We start from the raw sequence: 12,665 nt of genomic DNA on the forward strand, positions 1-12,665 counted from the left end.
AATACCCACTTCATCGGTAAATTTTTATAAATTTATAAATTGGTAATTTATAAATCTGTAAGTTATTGGCCTCAACACAGGGGTAACTGGGTGAAATTTAGTGGCCTGTTATTTACCGGTTCTTTAGAAAGTCTTCCTAGTTTCTTTGGAAATCTCAGTCACAATGGGTCTATCTATAAACTGCTGGAAAGAATTTCCCCTACCAGAAGGCTTTGATTCAAATGAAAAGTAGCATATATAGAGACTAAGTAAGCCAGTGTTGAATCAGGCCCACAATGTTGAAATATGCCTTAAAAGAAAGAGTCCAGAGTTTCTGTGAATCAGTGCATCTCCACTGACCAGCTCAGTAAATCTAGGGTAATCAGAGACTCTGAAAAGTCCAGATAGGAGGGAGTGGGAAACATAGATGGCTGGTCACGTTCTTTGGCCTGTGTCATGAAGACTAGATCAGAGTCCCTTCTGACCTTAAAATATGACTCAAAGACCAAAAAAATATTGACCCAAACTTTTATGCAGTTGCCCTGTTTTATTATTAGATTTGCAAAGGGAAGCATGATGTAATTCCACAGGCATCTACAACAGTTAACATTGCATTTGAATTCAGATTTATTTTTCTCACTCATGCAATCATTGTTTCCCCCTTCCTTCTCCCCTCTCCCCAAATTATCCTCCATCACCTGGAAAAGAAAAATATCAGCCAAAGCATACCATACGAATACTGCTCCCTAAAGGCAGCAGCAGCAAGTATCAGTCCTAAAATTCAGTGAAATCCATGTCTGCCAAAGTTTTAGGGCAGGATTTCCAAAGAAATGTGAAGGAATTAGGTGACTCAACTTCCAATTTAGGTGATTAAATCCCTTTGGTGATTAACTCCAATGTAGGTGTTTAACTCCCTTCAACTCCTTTGAGATATCACCCTAAGTAACCCTCCAAAAGTTTCTGGAAAATCAAAGCATGGAATACAGTGCTCCTAACCCCTAAAGTCCCTTTTAAAAATCTCAATCTTATTTTACAACTGCAAAGATCAAAATTAGCTGATTGGGGAGAGGTGCCAGTCTTCCAGAATCTCCTGCTGTAGGTGACTGATAGAGATCTGTTAATTTTACAGTCTGAAGTCTTGCAAAAGCCAGAAACTTACTGACAGCCCTTCTCGGGGCCTCTTTGACCTCTTTGTTCCTCAGACTGTAGATGAGGGGGTTGACCATGTGGGTCAGGACTGTTTAGAAGACAGAAAATACCTTGTATAAGTCCTTTGAATGGTGGGCAATTGGAACCATGCAGCCAATAATCAGAGTCCCATAAAATGTTGTGACAGTGACAATGTGAGAGGAGCAGGTAGAAAATGCCTTTTGCCTCCCGGTGGTGGAAGGAATTCTCAGGATGGTGTTGATGATGCAAACGTAGGATGCCAATGTGAATAGAAATGGGACTAGTCACCTGACGCAGGAGACCATGAAAATGGTGAGTTCTAGAAACTGGGTAACAGTAGAGGATAGTTTTATGATGGGTGAGGAATCACAAAAGAAATAGTCAATTTCATTGGAGCCACAAAACTTTATTTTAGTCATTAAAATGATTACTATGGTACTGCTCAGAAAGCCACTTGTCCAGGAACAAGCCGCGAGCTGGAAACAAACACTGCCGTTCATCAGAGTGGCATAACAGAGTGGATTGCAGATCACTAGATACCAATCGTAAGACATCACTGCTAGCAGATAGTATTCTGTGGCTGCTAGGATACCAAAACAATAAAATTGTGTCATGCAGCCACTAACAGAAATGGTTCTGTCCCCCGTGAGGAGACTGGCCAGCACCCAGGGCAGGATGCTGGAGGTGTAGCAGATCTCCAAGCAGGACAAGTTCCCCAGGAGGAAGTTCATAGGGGTGTGAAGGTGCTGATCAGCCACATCTAGCACAACAATGAGGATATTTTCCAGCCATGGTCACTATGGAGATCACTAGAAACAGGAAGCAGAGAAGAATCTGAAGTTCCGGGAGATTCCCAAATCCCAGGAGGACAAATTCCTCAATGGACGTTTGATTTCTACAGTTTGCATTTGCCCTGGGATGTATCTAGGGGAAATGAAGCAAACTTGTTAATATATTTTAAAGATAAACTCAACTTTTAAGTCAATTCATTGTCAAACTAGATGAAAACTAACAAACTCTGCAATATAAGTTGAATATCGCAGTGAACTGAAATGTCATCAGTTTAATTGCAGAAATGTTCAAAAATCTATGCCCTCTCTTCATAGAATCCCCATCATTAGAGATGGTTAAGAAAAGGTTAGACAAATAGCTCTCAGGGATGGTCCAGGTTTCCTTGGTTTCCAGGTGGCCTGGACTTGAAAACTTCTTGAGCTCCCTTCCAGCCCTACAATTCTATAATTTTCTGTTACTTGATCAAGCCTCCAGGAAAGTGTCCAGGTTGCTTGGTATCAGGACTACTGTGATATGTTATTTAAGGTGTGAGTACCTATCTTCTTCACTAACAGAGCAAAGAAAAACTGTGTGTTTCTGGAAACTCCACTACACTTCAAAAAATCAGAAAACAGCTTCATTTCCCTTTGGATTAGGACTGATTAAGATTTTGTAATGGAATACTGGGGTTTGGAGTAACTGAAAGTCTTCATGGAAAGTATATGATTTTCACCAAATTTCGTCTGAAATCTGTAAACCCCAAACGTTTTTTTTTTTTTTTTTTTTTTTTTAAATATGAACATGTTTCAGTTTTGAGCAGCCTTTGGCTGAAAATATTTAGTACATTGACAAATAGGTTTGCATTCAGTTGCTGAAAATCCCAGAACATCCACTCTCCACCAAAGAAACAATTTTCAGGTTTTGTCTTTTTCAATGAAAAATGAAAAAATTTCCATGGGGATGGAGGATTAAACCCATCCAATGGGAGTCCTGATATATTAGAGAACAAAGGGGCTGCTAAAATGAGATTACACTTCTGATGCCAGGAATTAATATCACAGCACAGCCCAAGTAAAATAAAATAAAATACAGTCTAATCTGGTTCGCTGATGTTTCACTTTTTAACCTGACAAGGAAGTGTTCTTCAAATGCAGGGTTTCCACAGGATACATCGCTATCAGAGGGACAGCTGGAATTGCAGAAAATATTATAACAGATCATACAAATGTTCTGTTCTTTCTAAAATTCAGCCACAGAATTAGCTCTGATGGGGATACCTGATGTGAACACCATGAAACACAAAGATATGTTTGGTTGCACTGGTGGGAAAAATATTGTTGTTTATTTTATTCATTGTCCAGATCATCTTGTGTTTACAAAAATTTCTTAAAGCAGCTGATCTCTCTCTCTCTCTCTCTCTCTCTCTCTCTCTCTCTCTCTCTCTCTCTCTCTCTCTCTCTCTCTCTCTCTCTCTCAGTTTCAATATGCACAACATTTTATTAGCCCAGCACAAATGCATATTAGTAAAAATAATATCAATGGCGTCTAATTTGCTTTCAAGACTGAAATTGTATCAGTCTAAAATAATATTTTGACAGACCTTCCAGTCAAAACATCCAGACGGAAAGCACTGAATTCTATATAGGTATATGAGCCTTGCTCTCTCCTTCCTTTGCAAAGGGATTTAAAAGCTGTGGGGGGAAATTCCAGACTGGATGTTTCTATTCTCCAGCAGCAATGGTAATATTTTTGCATCTACTTTACACTCAAATTTTTAAATAGCCCAATGGACTTAGGAACCTTAGTACTATTGACTGTCAATAAGACTTAGGCGAAGGGCCAGAGTTTTAAAGGTATTGAGGTATTATAAAGGTATTTTAAATCAATAGATGTTAGGGATATAGGTGCTTTTGAAAACCACACTAGGCACCCTACATACCCTTAAAATGTGTGTCTGAGTGCCTAGGTGACTTTTGAAAATGGGATTTAGAATGTTAAGCTGCTTAGGGGTGCTTTTGAAAATTTTACCCCTAATTCCCATTTAATTTCTGTAGCAGTAGCGAGCCTAAATTCTTTAGGGCCCCATTTGAGAATCCCATGTTACGGCTTATAATGAAATTTCCTCTGCATCTTAATAATTATAAATGATTCCGTAACGAGCAATCACTAATAAGATAAATAAAAAGCCCCTGAACATTTAAACTAAAAGCCTAGAGATAAAACTAGTAAAGTTTCTTTTAAAAAACAAAACTCTAGAAGCCTATAGAATTCAATAGAGAAAAAAATAATTGCTTTAAAGTTTTTAAACCAACCTAAACGATATAAAATCTTTGCTAGGCTGGTTTAAAAATTACTCAGAGAAGTTATCATTGTCTATTCAGTGTCTTTAGCATTATCCCGTTAGGATAATGACTTTAATCATGTTCTGAAGTCCTGTTGGAGTTAATGGGTGAAATCTTAGCAAAACTCCTCTTGATTTAAATAGTCACTGAATTTGCTTAGAAAGGACTTAAAGCACATATTTAAAGTTAAGCACATCCTTAAAGTCTATCCTGAGTTGGAGCCATAAAACATTCCCTTTTCCCTCAAAATGATTTATTAAAATCAACAATTAATTCATTTTCTCAGCAATCATATATGACAGACATTTTACTGTAGCAAGCACTGGATGAAAAATGTTGAAAGGGAAACATCAAAGTTGTCCATGAAAATATGGAATTTTGGAAAACTGGATAACCAAAATGTTTTCATTTTTTGGTATTCAGTGAAAGAATGAAAGAAAACCCCAAACTTAAACACACTGAAAAATACTTTTTGTTAAATAAATTTGGGGGAAAAATTAAAAAAAAAACAATTTTAGTGAAATTTTCATTTTTGAAAAAAAGTAATTTGAAATGAAACAAATGTTGAGCAAGGATATAATGTATTCAAAACACTGAGTGAAGGCCATGTAAAAGTGGTGATATTTTATTTTGGTTTATTTTATCATATTATGTATACACATTATTATACATTAATTTTTATTTTATATCAATTATTTTTATTTAAAAAGTTAAACTGACATATATACACACATAGCAAAGTTCTGATTTCAGTTAACAAAAAATAGCCATTTTTAAAGGTATTAACGTGCATAGGGGGATTTTCAGAAACACCCTAAGGCACCAAAAACTAAAGAAAAACTAGAGAATGCTGTTGAAAAATCCAACTAGGCTCCCGATACCTTTTTAAAATCACTCCCAAAATGACCTCAAAAGTAATCACATCGGTTTCCATCTCCAAATCTGATGAACAGACATTAACAGACATTAAACTTTAGAAAATGACAGAGGAAGTTTTCCACCTCTAAGATGAGGCACCAGTCGGGGGATGAAGGGGGCAGCTTGAATTGCAGACATCAACCTTTGGACTCTGGATTCTTGCATCAGGATATGGTCCAACAAGACTATTTTCTATCCTGATTCCTTTAACCTACCTAACTCAGAATCTATATATGGAAGGAGACCCTACCCATAATGCCTGGTTTTACTGCCTTAATTGTATCATTTTGTCCTGCATCCATTCCCACACAATGTTAATGTCTCTTTGGATGCATTGTTCATCCCCCATACGAGAAGGGTAGCAAGTACCATTGGCCCGCGATGGGCACTTGAGATGAGAGGGAAGGGAAAGGGACTAGCTCATTTATGATCCCAGACGGAATAAACACCCGTGTTCCTTCCATGTGACGAAACTGCTGCTACTTCCCTCCGTGGTCGTTCCACCCCCCATGGAGCAGCAACCGACAACGCCAACACATGTCGCCCTCAGAGGAAAACTAGACACCTATTCTGAATCTCAAAGGAAAAGAAATGAAGAGAGGTAAATAAATAAATAAATAAAAAAGATGTGAACTTTGAAACTGAAATGTGGTGGGTGAGAGACCATGGGACCTGACCCGTGCGCCCAATCACAGCTGAGGAGCTTCTCAGCAGTCCGTCCCCACCCTGCCCCCCGCCCCCGCACTGTGTGTGTGTGGACAGTTTTAACAATCCCCCCCCCACCCCTATCGGGTACGAGTTGGGGTAGACCCAGTCAGTCCTTTCCAGATGCCTGACTGGGCCTTGTTCACCTGCTGAGGGTGAGACTGATCACCAGGTTTAGGTTCAGGAAGGAATTTTCCAGAGGCCAGACTTTCTCAGGACCCCCTGCTGTTATCATATGGGCATGTCTCAGCTGCTCGCTCCTCCTATATGGGGGATGTATGATCGCTATAAGGGTGACCAGATAGCAAGTGTGAAAAATCGGGAGGGGTGGGGGGTAATAAGAGCCTCTATATAAGAAAAAGACACAAAAATCGGGCCTGTCCCTATAAAATCAGGCCATCTGGTCAACCCCAATCATCACAGGGGCAAGGGCTTCTTCAGCAAACCCCCCTCTCTCTGTGCCCCATGCGGACGGGGCTGGACAGCAGTCTCACTCCGGCCATGCGGCCACCCCAGTCTGGGAGTGAGGGGCGGCGCCCACCCGTGGCTTCTGGACCCACAGACAAAGCTCGGGGGGAACCAGTCCCATTTATACTTGCTGGACACAAGGCTCTTGCTCTTGTTGTACAGGAGGCTATATGCGACCCCCCTGTTATACACTGAGCAATGAGGGCTCCCCTCCGTGTGGGCAGAGGCGAGACCCTGCGCTCCAGGGACGAGGTAGCTGGTGTACAGACCCCGCCGGAGCGGGGCGTGTCGGCAGGCGCCACTCTGCCTTGGACGGGGGTCATCTCCGCTTGAGCAAGCGAGACTCCCCGCAACCTCCAGGCACCTCTTCCGTCAGTGGACGGTGACCCTGACTCCGGGAGAGACCCCCGGGAGAGCGAGAGAGAGACGGGGTGTCCCTCGGCTGGGCCCCCTGGGGCGAGATTCAGCCCAGCCGCAGCGGGGTACACAAGGTAATAGGTGGAGAGGGGAGGGAGGGAGCGAGCCAGGCTGGAGGGCCTCCGGGCTCCGCTCCCCTCTCTGCACCTGCCTGAGTCCCCCCACTCAGGGCTTTTCCCAGCGTGTACCCAGCTCACACAACCTTGTGTCACGGCTCCGGGCCAAGCCTTCGGAATGAGCCAAGTGAAAAGGGCAACGCGGCCCCTGGCCGGGCTGGGCGGGGAATCGCCCCGCCCTCCTGGAACTGCCTCCGGGGACGCCGCGCGGATCGCAGCTCATGGAGACTTCCAGAGCCGGGCCCCGTTGCGCTCGCAGCAGGAAGGGGACAGAAACACCTGCCTTTAACGTTCCGTTTCATCTGATTGGTGACCACAGAGACTGAAACACCATCGCCACACGGGGCTGGTTACCGGAGGGCCTCTGACACCGACGCTATGCTCGCACTTCCGTCCGCAAAACCTGGCTACGGGAGCGCTCCGCTCAGCGGCGGGCTCCGCTACGCTGCTGTCAACTCGTCAGTGCGGACACGGCCTCAGGTTTGTTTCAGAGAGACAAGGCGGGTCCGGGCATATCTGTTACTGGTCCCACTGCCCTTGGTGAGAGAGACAAACTTCCAGCTTACACAGAGCCCTTCAAGTTTTATTTCGACATTTTAAAAACTACGCCTTTCAAAAACCTTATTTATAAACCTTAACTATCGTCTGTGCACCTACTCAAAATCGCTAAAAATCCACCCAAAATATTTCTTTTTTTCCAGATTGTATTAAACTGTTTTTCATTTCTGTAAGAAAACATAGGTAATTGTTGTTTTGAGTCAATCCTGATTAGATTTAAGGATCGTTTCGTTTAGATTTAACGCTGGTCGGTTGCCTAACTGGACATTTCTTACTGGAACAAACGTGGCTTTCTTTTCAATGTAATCTTAGCTCAGCTTTTCAGTGTCTGCAGTGCTTGGTTTTAGGTTAATTACAATGTCCCTCTACTGTTTGCGACTCTTATGAACTGCCCGAGAACTTACAAGTAAATACAGTAATGTGTTACAGTTGATTTTTAATGAGTACTTTAAAGAAATGTAGCATCTGTATCAGAGAACCTCCGATACCCATCCGAGTGTGATGATGGTGTTTTAGTGTCTGAGGTTCCCGCCGGGCTTTGCCTGTGGGGTTCGGAAGCCGGGGCGGCGCCGCCCCTCACTCCCAGGGCTGGGGTGGCCCCCATGGCCGGAGTCAGACTGCTGTCTAGCCCCGTTCCTGAGGGGTAGAGCGAAATGAATGGGGAGGGGGCCCAGAAGCTCCTAAAGTGTAACTGGGAGCACAGGTCTCATTGACTCATACCAGCACATTTCGTTTCCATTTTTATTTTTAAATTACACTTTTAAACTTCTATGGTTACTTTTTTTTTAAAAATACAATGAAATTGACATATACACATGGCAAGTTCTGATTTCAATCAACATTATTTTCTGTAATAAAAATGTTCCAAATGGAAATTTTTAATCTGCTTTAATTTCCATTAATATCTGAATCAATGTGATTACATAGGTTCTGGATTCAGGGGTGCGTGAGGCAGTGACCTTGTGGTTAGGGTTTAGAGGGATCGATTAGGGGTTGTGGTGTTCTTGGGGGCTGGAGGTTTAGAGGATCAGAGAGCATCCTTTACCTGGACCACCAAATGGGTGGGCCTGAATGCTAGTGAACATCAGGCTTCTGGTAACTTTTTCTGGTAACTAGTACCTCCTCCCCATCTCCCTTCCCAGCCCCTCTCAGACAGTTCTACCCAACACAAACAATAGGGTGTAGCTGTCTAGGGTAAAGGATCTAAGGTAATACAGTGGTAGATAGATTAGATTAGATTAGATTAGATTAATGACAAATAATACCTAGCACTGGAGGACCAAATTTCATCAAAAGCTGGGAAAAATTCCAGAGACCAAAACAGTAAGTTTGCTATTTAAATTAAATATGTTAGGGTATTAATATAGAGAGCAAATTTAAGCATATAATTGTTAGGATATAGATATTCAGGCCTGTCGGTAAAGGCCTGTACTCAAAGAATTTAGGTGTATTCTTATCACTTGGCTAGTTATACAGGTATACAAGAAAGAATCAAAATCACTGTCTGCCGGTGCAGGGTCCTTCTCTTACTGTGACAGTCTGAGGCCCTGTTCTTAGGCCAAGGCCTTTGGCTAAGCAGCAGAGGCAGCCGTAAGCTGGGAAGCGAACGGTCACAGCCTCACATTCCAAACTAGTCACACTGAAAGAAGGTGCTATTCGGCTGTTAGGAATACAATCCTGTCCTAATAGTGCCCATCGCCTCCAGAGAAAGGGAAGTGCCTAGAAAATGTAAAAGGAAACTTAGTTTGATAGCATCCTGTCTGGCAAGAACTCACTTCTCACTAGCTGGGATGTGAAATCCTCACTTCTGTATTGTTTTGTCATTATAGTTCCCACTTTGCTATTGTTTGCCTGCATAATCTCTGTCTGGTTCTGTGATTGTTCCTGTCTGCTGTATAATTAATTTTGCTGGGTGTAAACTAATTAAGGTGGTGGGATATAATTGGTTACATAATCATGTTACAATATGTTAGGATTGGTTAGTTAAATTTCAGGAAAATGATTGGTTAAGGTATAGCAAAGCCGAACTCAAGTTTTACTATATAGTCTGCAGTCAATCAGGAAGTGAGGGGGTGGGTGTGTGGGTGGGGGAGATGGGAACAGGGAATGGGGGTAAGGAAATTGGAATCATGTTTTGCTAAAGGGGGAAATGGGAACAGGGAATGGGGGTAAGGAAGTTGGAATCATGTTTTGCTAAAGGGGGAAATGGGAACAGGGAATGGGGGTGGGGAAATTGAAATCATGTTTGGCTAAGGGTAGGAATGGGAACAGGGACACAGGTGTAAGGCTCTGTGGTGTCAGAGTTGGGAAGGGGGACACTAAGGAAGGAAACTGGATTCATGCTTGCTGGAAGTTCACCCCAATAAACATCGAATTGTTTGCACCTTTGGACTTTGGGTATTGTTGCTCTCTGTTCATGCGAGAAGGACCAGAGAAGTAAGTGAGTGAAGGAATAAGTCCCCTAACAATAATTATGAATTACAATTGCAACATTTGCTATCTATTCAATCAGCATCTAGAGCCTGGAAGGTTTTTGTTTTTTTTTTAGCAGAAAAAATGACTGTTCAGAGAAGTCCAGAAAAAATCCCATATATTTTGGTTTTGGCAACAAAGAACCAAACATTTTTAGCTAAAAACTGCTGAAAACTTTACATTTTCAGCTGAAATTCTCCACAAAAGAAGGAAGGAAACAAACAATAAAACCTTTCTCTTTTCCAAGAGAAAGAGAGATGCTAGTGGTGATGATGATGGCCTCCACTACAGCCGGGATTGACGCTGTGGCGATCGATTCACCGGGGGTCAATTTAGCGGGTCTACTGAAGACCCACTAAATCAACTGCCGATCGCTCAGAAATCAACTCCGGTACTCCACCGGAATGAGTAAGGGCAGGTCTACACTACGTCAGGGACTGAAGCTCTGAGACTGATCCACTGGTGGTCGATTTAGCGAGTCTAGTAAAGACCCGCCAAATCAAGTGCAGATTGCTCTCCAGTTGATCCCTGTACTCTACCCCCGATGAGAAGAGTAAGGTAAGTTGACTGGAGATTTTCAGTCAGTAGCTGGAGTTGCGTAGCGTAGGTCGACTTACCGCAGTAGTGTAGACATAGCCTAAGAGGAGTTGATGGGACAGTTTCTCCCATCAACCCAGGGCAGTGTGGATCCTGTGGTAAGTAGATCTAAGCTATGTTGACTTGAGTTATGCTACTAATGTAACTCAAATTGCGTCGCTTGGATCAGCTTTTCCGCCTCGTGCCGATCTGCCCTGAGACTTACTATGAAAAAAGTACCAGGAAAAAGAGTCAGGAAGACTCTGTGAGAATTTATTCTTTAATTCAGTTTTTTGGTCAAACCTTGGTGGTAAATATTTATATGTGTATAGGGTGTTACCGTGTGTGGCAAGGGAGGCCCATGTGACACTATTTAGGCTGAGATTGGCAAAGTTGCCTAGTGCTTTTGGGTGCTCATTTCCCGTTCGTTTTAATTCATTCATTTCTTTTTATTTGGGTGGGGGAGGGAAATCAGGTCTTATGAGCTTTGAAAATTTTGGCCAGACATTTTCTGTTAGCATTTTATATATATGTATCGATGTCTATATTGATGTCAGTATCAATATAGAAATAGATATGTTAATGTTGCCTTCACCATGCAAAGATGGATGAATAGGCAGGACATTTTACATGGCAGGACACTGGGACTCCCAACCCTCCACAGACTTTCATGTTTTGTGTACCCAGCTACAGATCTGCAGAGAATACTACCTAATCAAAGCTCTTCAGTCACAGCAGCGGCAACATTGTTTACCTACTTTTCAGAGGCATAATTGACAAGAGATGATCCTAATCACTGGAGAATTAATGTCATTGGCATCAGTGGTGTGTGGAAGAGACCCAGAAGCACTCAAAAGATATTAAGCTCCTTGCAGAATTTGAGCCCCAGTGTTCATGTACGGATGACTGAAGCAGAGTGCTCTACTGAAACGTTTGTCTTTTCAAAAAGAATGTCTCTTACAGTATCAAGTTTTGTATAAAGAAATGTGCATTAATTGTATGAAAGATGAATGCTCAAAATGTAGCAGAGTCACAGAAAGAAAGAAAGAAAGAAAGAAAGAAAGAAAGAAAGAAAGAAAGAAAGAAAGAAAGAAAGAAAGAAAGAAAGAAAGACCTGTCCCCATACACATCTATCTATCTATCTATCTATCTATCTATCTATCTATCTATCTATCTATCTATCTATCTATCTTTGAACCCTTCTGTGTTTTTTCAGACCTTCTTGACATGTGTATCTTCTTTTAATTCTATTTCATATAATAATGGAATTACTCCTCATTTTAATCTGGTCTATGGAATTATTCAGATCAGTCAATTATTCACATTCATCAACATTCCCAGTGATTCCGGAGAAGAAGAAGCATGATAAGACATAGTTTTGACACAGCACATAGAATATTCCTAGCCTGTTAAAGACCATTCTTCCCCACCACCCCGGTGAGGTGGCCGGAGTATGGTGCAGAGAAGCTCATGTTTGCCACTTCAAAATCCCATGATTTAATTGAAACAGAAATGGTGGAAATGTTTTACCTTTAAATCTGTTCTAAGTGAGGCGGATTTTCAGATACTGCCCCTTTTCCCAGTGATTCAGAGACCAGGATACTGGTTCTGCAGTTTATCTTCTACCATCATCTGCTTCACGTTCTTTAACAGTGCCAGGAAAGAGATCTACTCCGAGTGTTCTATATGGTGCTATTTGCCTTGTGCCCAGTTCCTACAAGAGAGACCCTCTCAAGATTTCGCTTTTATCCTTTCTGTGGGAAGGCGACATCTCCCTTGATGCTTACATTGATTAATGAGAAGGAAAACTCAATAACATGCTAGCACTGTCGACGGTACAAACACCAGAGTGAATGGAGGCAAATTTCTATCCTCCAAGGAAATGGCCTTCCTTACTACATGCAGGTGATGAGGTCACTGGTCACCTCCAATTATGGTGCCACAGTCCAAGAAGAGATGCTTACAAGAAACCTATTGCAGATTTTCCCACCCAATCGCTGTTTAGGAGACTCTTTAAAAAAACAGAGTGGAGTCCCTCACCCATGTCTTCAGGGTGGCCAGAGAAAGGGAGGGTGTGACACCTGTTCATGTACTCAGTGTACAGTTCATGGTTGGGATTTTCCGAGATGCCGCTGACTTTCAAGTGGACCTGTGCTCTTAAATCATGTAGACA

The 12,665-nt window shown here is 42.2% G+C and overlaps 1 pseudogene; it reads right to left on the reverse strand.

The window, feature by feature from the left end:
- Positions 1 to 525: 525 nt before the first annotated feature.
- Positions 526 to 1,940, reverse strand: LOC140897257 (olfactory receptor 5V1-like; annotated as a pseudogene).
- Between the last annotated feature and the right edge of the window lie 10,725 nt (positions 1,941 to 12,665).

The sequence above is a fragment of the Lepidochelys kempii genome, chromosome 13 (genome assembly GCF_965140265.1).
Source record: "Lepidochelys kempii isolate rLepKem1 chromosome 13, rLepKem1.hap2, whole genome shotgun sequence".
NCBI classification, from domain to species: domain Eukaryota; kingdom Metazoa; phylum Chordata; order Testudines; family Cheloniidae; genus Lepidochelys; species Lepidochelys kempii.